The following is a 7,500-nucleotide window of genomic DNA, read 5'->3' on the forward strand; positions in this document are numbered from 1 at the left end:
GGGAACCAGCTACTAGATGGTTCGATTAGTCTTTCGCCCCTATACCCAGCTCCGACGATCGATTTGCACGTCAGAATCGCTACGGACCTCCATCAGGGTTTCCCCTGACTTCGTCCTGGCCAGGCATAGTTCACCATCTTTCGGGTCCCAACGTGTACGCTCTAGGTGCGCCTCACCTCGCAATGAGGACGAGACGCCCCGGGAGTGCGGAGGCCGCCGCCCCGTGAAGGGCGGGGAAGCCCCATCCTCCCTCGGCCCGCGCAAGGCGAGACCTTCACTTTCATTACGCCTTTAGGTTTCGTACAGCCCAATGACTCGCGCACATGTTAGACTCCTTGGTCCGTGTTTCAAGACGGGTCGTGAAATTGTCCAAAGCTGAAGCGCCGCTGACGGGAGCGATTATTCCGCCCGAGAGCATCCCGAGCCAACAGCGGCGCGGGTCCGGGGCCGGGCCAGGTAGGTCCGTCATCCGGGAAGAACCGCGCGCGCTTGCCGGGAGCCCGAGCGCCCAAAGTGGCGAATCAACTCCTCCAGATATACCGCCGAGCAGCCAGCCAGGACACCGGGGCTCTGCCCAACAGACGCGAACCGAGGCCCGCGGAAGGACAGGCTGCGCACCCGGGCCGTAGGCCGGCACCCAGCGGGTCGCGACGTCCTACTAGGGGAGAAGTGCGGCCCACCGCACACCGGAACGGCCCCACCCCGCGGCGAGTGGAAAGGCAACCGGACACGACCCCGCCGCGGATTGCTCCGCGCGGGCGGCCGGCCCCATCTGCCGAGGGCGGGGGCCAGTGGCCGGATGGGCGTGAATCTCACCCGTTCGACCTTTCGGACTTCTCACGTTTACCCCAGAACGGTTTCACGTACTTTTGAACTCTCTCTTCAAAGTTCTTTTCAACTTTCCCTCACGGTACTTGTTCGCTATCGGTCTCGTGGTCATATTTAGTCTCAGATGGAGTTTACCACCCACTTGGAGCTGCACTCTCAAGCAACCCGACTCGAAGGAGAGGTCCCGCCGACGCTCGCACCGGCCGCTACGGGCCTGGCACCCTCTACGGGCCGTGGCCTCATTCAAGTTGGACTTGGGCTCGGCGCGAGGCGTCGGGGTAGTGGACCCTCCCAAACACCACATGCCACGACAGGCGGCAGCCTGCGGGGTTCGGTGCTGGACTCTTCCCTGTTCGCTCGCCGCTACTGGGGGAATCCTTGTTAGTTTCTTTTCCTCCGCTTAGTAATATGCTTAAATTCAGCGGGTAGTCTCGCCTGCTCTGAGGTCGTTGTACGAGGTGTCGCACGCCACACCGCCAGCCGGCTGTGCACGCTACCGAGAAAGTACCGGTATGCGAACCGCCAGGCGACGGGCGCGCATCGCACGTTTAAGGAGACGCGGCCGGCCACACAGGCGACCACGACACTCCCACGTCTCCGAAGCGGGACAAACGCCGCGCGCTTCAGTATACGTAGCCGACCCTCAGCCAGACGTGGCCCGGGAACGGAATCCATGGACCGCAATGTGCGTTCGAAACGTCGATGTTCATGTGTCCTGCAGTTCACATGTCGACGCGCAATTTGCTGCGTTCTTCATCGACCCACGAGCCGAGTGATCCACCGTCCTGGGTGATCTTTTCCTTTTCAGTCTCCCACTGTCTCTTTCAAGACAGTAGCATTTGCGGGACTGAGGCGTCTGACGGCCCCTGTTCCACTATTTTTTTTGTGTCCAACGGCCTCACAGCCGATGGGCGTCGTACGGCTCCACACCGGAGCGGACAGGCACTCGGGCGAACGTCATTCAAAACCGGCGCCAGGCGCCAGGTACCGCAGGCCAGCCGCTCCAGAGCTTCAGCGCTCGTACCACACAACAACAACACTTCCGCTAGTTTTGAGAGGCACGCGTGGTTCCGCACGCGGCGCACGGCCACTGCCGTACAGGTAGCGTGTTGCGCGACACGACACGCACATCGAAAGACATGCAGTCTAGTCGGTAATGATCCTTCCGCAGGTTCACCTACGGAAACCTTGTTACGACTTTTACTTCCTCTAAATGATCAAGTTTGGTCATCTTTCCGGTAGCATCGGCAACGACAGAGTCGATGCCGCGTACCAGTCCGAAGACCTCACTAAATCATTCAATCGGTAGTAGCGACGGGCGGTGTGTACAAAGGGCAGGGACGTAATCAACGCGAGCTTATGACTCGCGCTTACTGGGAATTCCTCGTTCATGGGGAACAATTGCAAGCCCCAATCCCTAGCACGAAGGAGGTTCAGCGGGTTACCCCGACCTTTCGGCCTAGGAAGACACGCTGATTCCTTCAGTGTAGCGCGCGTGCGGCCCAGAACATCTAAGGGCATCACAGACCTGTTATTGCTCAATCTCGTGCGGCTAGAAGCCGCCTGTCCCTCTAAGAAGAAAAGTAATCGCTGACAGCACGAAGGATGTCACGCGACTAGTTAGCAGGCTAGAGTCTCGTTCGTTATCGGAATTAACCAGACAAATCGCTCCACCAACTAAGAACGGCCATGCACCACCACCCACCGAATCAAGAAAGAGCTATCAATCTGTCAATCCTTCCGGTGTCCGGGCCTGGTGAGGTTTCCCGTGTTGAGTCAAATTAAGCCGCAGGCTCCACTCCTGGTGGTGCCCTTCCGTCAATTCCTTTAAGTTTCAGCTTTGCAACCATACTTCCCCCGGAACCCAAAAGCTTTGGTTTCCCGGAGGCTGCCCGCCGAGTCATCGGAGGAACTGCGGCGGATCGCTGGCTGGCATCGTTTATGGTTAGAACTAGGGCGGTATCTGATCGCCTTCGAACCTCTAACTTTCGTTCTTGATTAATGAAAACATACTTGGCAAATGCTTTCGCTTCTGTTCGTCTTGCGACGATCCAAGAATTTCACCTCTAACGTCGCAATACGAATGCCCCCGCCTGTCCCTATTAATCATTACCTCGGGTTCCGAAAACCAACAAAATAGAACCGAGGTCCTATTCCATTATTCCATGCACACAGTATTCAGGCGGGCTTGCCTGCTTTAAGCACTCTAATTTGTTCAAAGTAAACGTGCCGGCCCACCGAGACACTCAACAAAGAGCACCCTGGTAGGATTTAAACGGGGTCCGCCTCGGGACGCGAAAGCACCCCTTCGGCTCGCCCCACCGGCAGGACGTCCCACGATACATGCCAGTTAAACACCGACGGGCGGTGAACCAACAGCGTGGGACACAAATCCAACTACGAGCTTTTTAACCGCAACAACTTTAATATACGCTATTGGAGCTGGAATTACCGCGGCTGCTGGCACCAGACTTGCCCTCCAATAGATACTCGTTAAAGGATTTAAAGTGTACTCATTCCGATTACGGGGCCTCGGATGAGTCCCGTATCGTTATTTTTCGTCACTACCTCCCCGTGCCGGGAGTGGGTAATTTGCGCGCCTGCTGCCTTCCTTGGATGTGGTAGCCGTTTCTCAGGCTCCCTCTCCGGAATCGAACCCTGATTCCCCGTTACCCGTTACAACCATGGTAGGCGCAGAACCTACCATCGACAGTTGATAAGGCAGACATTTGAAAGATGCGTCGCCGGTACGAGGACCGTGCGATCAGCCCAAAGTTATTCAGAGTCACCAAGGCAAACGGACCAGACAAGCCAATCCGATTGGTTTTGATCTAATAAAAGCGTCCCTTCCATCTCTGGTCGGGACTCTGTTTGCATGTATTAGCTCTAGAATTACCACAGTTATCCAAGTAACGTGGGTACGATCTAAGGAACCATAACTGATTTAATGAGCCATTCGCGGTTTCACCTTAATGCGGCTTGTACTGAGACATGCATGGCTTAATCTTTGAGACAAGCATATGACTACTGGCAGGATCAACCAGGGAGCTGCGTCAACTAGAGCTGAGCAGCCGGCCGCCCGGGAGTGTGTCCCGGGGGCCCGCGCGAACACGCAAGCGTCCGCTCAATTATTCTGCAAACAGGAGGAGGCCGAGCTCCCCTGCACGATACACCTCGAAACCCTCTCAGGTCCCGGCGGCGCGCAGCGCCGTCCTAGGTACTTGGTCGGTTTCGAGAGAGGCGCAATCGCCCGGAGTTAGGCGAGTAGACGGTTTTAGTGCGAACACCCTTGCTCCCAACTGAGCTTGCCGCTGCCGACAGAGGCCCGGGAGCGTGCTGTCGTGGCATTGCCGGCGGGAGACAACACGCGCCACCTATGGTGACCGGCAGCTCCAACGCCAGCGCCACACAAGGGCAAAGCCCCACTTGGGTGCAGAAGCGAACTCTCCCAGCACAGCGCACGCGCCAACACGTCCGCACAACTGCGATACAAACCACCTGCGAGAACCGCTGGGGCGACCGAGCAGCAGACGGCGTCGCGGCGCCGAGTGCCAGGCGGCGGCGCATCCTCAACGCACACAGTCCTCAATCAGACCAGCACACTGCAGATGTCCACCGCGCTTCGCACCGGGCTCGGCTGAACCAACTTTGGCCGCCAGGCGCCGCGTGCAGGGTGCGCCGCAGCGTAGCTGCGCCGCCTGCCGGGCCCGTCGGCTGGCGCTCCTGCCACTCGGCGCCCCCCACCAGCCGCCTGTTGCGCGTGCGCCCACGCAGCGCGCGGCCAACACGCCGGGCGGCCCCCCTTCACCGGCCGGGAACAGTCCCACCAAGCCACCGCCGCGTATCGCTTCATACCCACATGGGCCTAGTCACGCGTGTGGATGTGGCGGGTACCGCTGAAACAACCGGTTAATAGCTGTACCGATCGTCGCCATCACAGATTCACCTCCAGCGTGAACAACCGCTCAACAACGGATTTCCAGTTCATTTGCGTATCTTGGGCAGTAAACGTAGATGTCCACCTACATTTGCGAATTCAACAATTCTTGCATGCCAGGATGTCATGTGTCACGACACGCTACATCAGACCACATACACACTGCGACATGTGCAGAAGAGAACACGTGGAAGGTGGCCCGCGCACGTATGCGATGTACCTTCCGCGATCCACTGTCAACCGGCATCTGCGGCATGTCCCAGATATGGAACGCGGTCCACCAGGGTAGCACTTTGTGTGAGGCAATACGACAAAGTCGGAATACACGCGTCACTACATCAGACGGCTCACGCTGACCTGACCTGACCTGACTCACCGCACCACCACCCCCAGCGACCCAGGGTGACATACAATGCGTTCGTACGTTCCTCCCACACGCCTCTACGGCGTACCACAGTGCAACCTAGCTGTTATTGGGAGACGAGACAAGTAGCATCAAGCACAACATATGGAAATTGAGATTCGACACCGTTGGGCACAGCCAGCGTACGGTCACACGTATCACACTACTTCACTCTGTACGTAACGACCGATGATCGGTACAGCGTGTGGGTTACGCGTACGACATCAGCGGACAATGGACACAGACCATACCACGACGTACACTGAGGGCGTCGACATCTGAATGCAACTGAACAGCTGCGAGGCTCATTTAACACTCAAACGCCAGACCGACCAGCTTGAGAGGACAGAGACACAAAGAGGGGGACAGAGGGGGACAGAGGGGGGGGAGGGGGGGGGGTCGGCGATATAGTCCTATTGCAGTACAATTGACAGTGGATAGCAGGAATATGTGGAAAGTAAGCAACACTCGCAAGACATCTACATGAGGATAACAACGACACCAGAGATTCCGAGCAGTGAACTATGTTAGGCAAAGGGACAACGTGGGTTAGGTTAAGGGACAACGTGGGTTAGGTTAAGGGACAACGTGGGTTAGGTTAAGGGACAACGTGGGTTAGGTTAAGGGACAACGTGGGTTAGGTTAAGGGACAACGTGGGTTAGGTTAAGGGACAACGTGGGTTAGGTTAAGGGACAACGTGGGTTAGGTTAAGGGACAACGTGGGTTAGGTTAAGGGACAACGTGGGTTAGGTTAAGGGACAACGTGGGTTAGGTTAAGGGACAACGTGGGTTAGGTTAAGGGACAACGTGGGTTAGGTTAAGGGACAACGTGGGTTAGGTTAAGGGACAACGTGGGTTAGGTTAAGGGACAACGTGGGTTAGGTTAAGGGACAACGTGGGTTAGGTTAAGGGACAACGTGGGTTAGGTTAAGGGACAACGTGGGTTAGGTTAAGGGACAACGTGGGTTAGGTTAAGGGACAACGTGGGTTAGGTTAAGGGACAACGTCGGTTAGGTTAAGGGACAACGTCGGTTAGGTTAAGGGACAACGTCGGTTAGGTTAAGGGACAACGTCGGTTAGGTTAAGGGACAACGTCGGTTAGGTTAAGGGACAACGTGGGTTAGGTTAAGGGACAACGTGGGTTAGGTTAAGGGACAACTTGAGTTAGGTTAAGGGACAACTTGAGTTAGGTTAAGGGACAAATTGAGTTAGGTTAAGGGACAAATTGAGTTAGGTTAAGGGACAAATTGAGTTAGGTTAAGGGACAAATTGAGTTAGGTTAAGGGACAACTTGAGTTAGGTTAAGGGACAAATTGAGTTAGGTTAAGGGACAAATTGAGTTAGGTTAAGGGACAAATTGAGTTAGGTTAAGGGACAACTTGAGTTAGGTTAAGGGACAACTTGAGTTAGGTTAAGGGACAACTTGAGTTAGGTTAAGGGACAACTTGAGTTAGGTTAAGGGACAACTTGAGTTAGGTTAAGGGACAACTTGAGTTAGGTTAAGGGACAACTTGAGTTAGGTTAAGGGACAACTTGAGTTAGGTTAAGGGACAACTTGAGTTAGGTTAAGGGACAACTTGAGTTAGGTTAAGGGACAACTTGAGTTAGGTTAAGGGACAACTTGAGTTAGGTTAAGGGACAACTTGAGTTAGGTTAAGGGACAACTTGAGTTAGGTTAAGGGACAAATTGAGTTAGGTTAAGGGACAAATTGAGTTAGGTTAAGGGACAACTTGAGTTAGGTTAAGGGACAACTTGAGTTAGGTTAAGGGACAAATTGAGTTAGGTTAAGGGACAACTTGAGTTAGGTTAAGGGACAACTTGAGTTAGGTTAAGGGACAACTTGAGTTAGGTTAAGGGACAACTTGAGTTAGGTTAAGGGACAACTTGAGTTAGGTTAAGGGACAACTTGAGTTAGGTTAAGGGACAACTTGAGTTAGGTTAAGGGACAACTTGAGTTAGGTTAAGGGACAACTTGAGTTAGGTTAAGGGACAACTTGAGTTAGGTTAAGGGACAACTTGAGTTAGGTTAAGGGACAAATTGAGTTAGGTTAAGGGACAAATTGAGTTAGGTTAAGGGACAAATTGAGTTAGGTTAAGGGACAAATTGAGTTAGGTTAAGGGACAACTTGAGTTAGGTTAAGGGACAACGTGGGTTAGGTTAAGGGACAAATTGAGTTAGGTTAAGGGACAACTTGAGTTAGGTTAAGGGACAACTTGAGTTAGGTTAAGGGACAACTTGAGTTAGGTTAAGGGACAACTTGAGTTAGGTTAAGGGACAACTTGAGTTAGGTTAAGGGACAACTTGAGTTAGGTTAAGGGACAACTTGAGT

The 7,500-nt window shown here is 54.2% G+C and overlaps 3 non-coding genes across 3 annotated transcripts in view; all 3 read right to left on the reverse strand.

Annotated features, from left to right (window-relative positions):
- Positions 1 to 1,277, reverse strand: part of LOC126331667 (large subunit ribosomal RNA) — a 4,222-nt gene extending 2,945 nt beyond the window's left edge. Inside the window, exon 1 of the ribosomal RNA XR_007563449.1 lies at positions 1 to 1,277. This exon is cut by the window's left edge and continues 2,945 nt beyond it. This is a non-coding gene — a ribosomal RNA (large subunit ribosomal RNA).
- Positions 1,278 to 1,465: 188 nt separating this feature from the next.
- On the reverse strand, positions 1,466 to 1,620 carry LOC126331670 (5.8S ribosomal RNA). The gene has a single exon (XR_007563452.1). It is a non-coding gene; the product is annotated as a 5.8S ribosomal RNA (ribosomal RNA).
- Positions 1,621 to 1,982: 362 nt separating this feature from the next.
- LOC126331662 (small subunit ribosomal RNA) lies at positions 1,983 to 3,875 on the reverse strand. Its single transcript, XR_007563444.1, has one exon. It is a non-coding gene; the product is annotated as a small subunit ribosomal RNA (ribosomal RNA).
- Positions 3,876 to 7,500: the final 3,625 nt, after the last annotated feature.

The sequence above is a fragment of the Schistocerca gregaria genome, unplaced genomic scaffold (assembly GCF_023897955.1).
Source record: "Schistocerca gregaria isolate iqSchGreg1 unplaced genomic scaffold, iqSchGreg1.2 ptg001394l, whole genome shotgun sequence".
Lineage (NCBI taxonomy): Eukaryota > Metazoa > Arthropoda > Insecta > Orthoptera > Acrididae > Schistocerca > Schistocerca gregaria.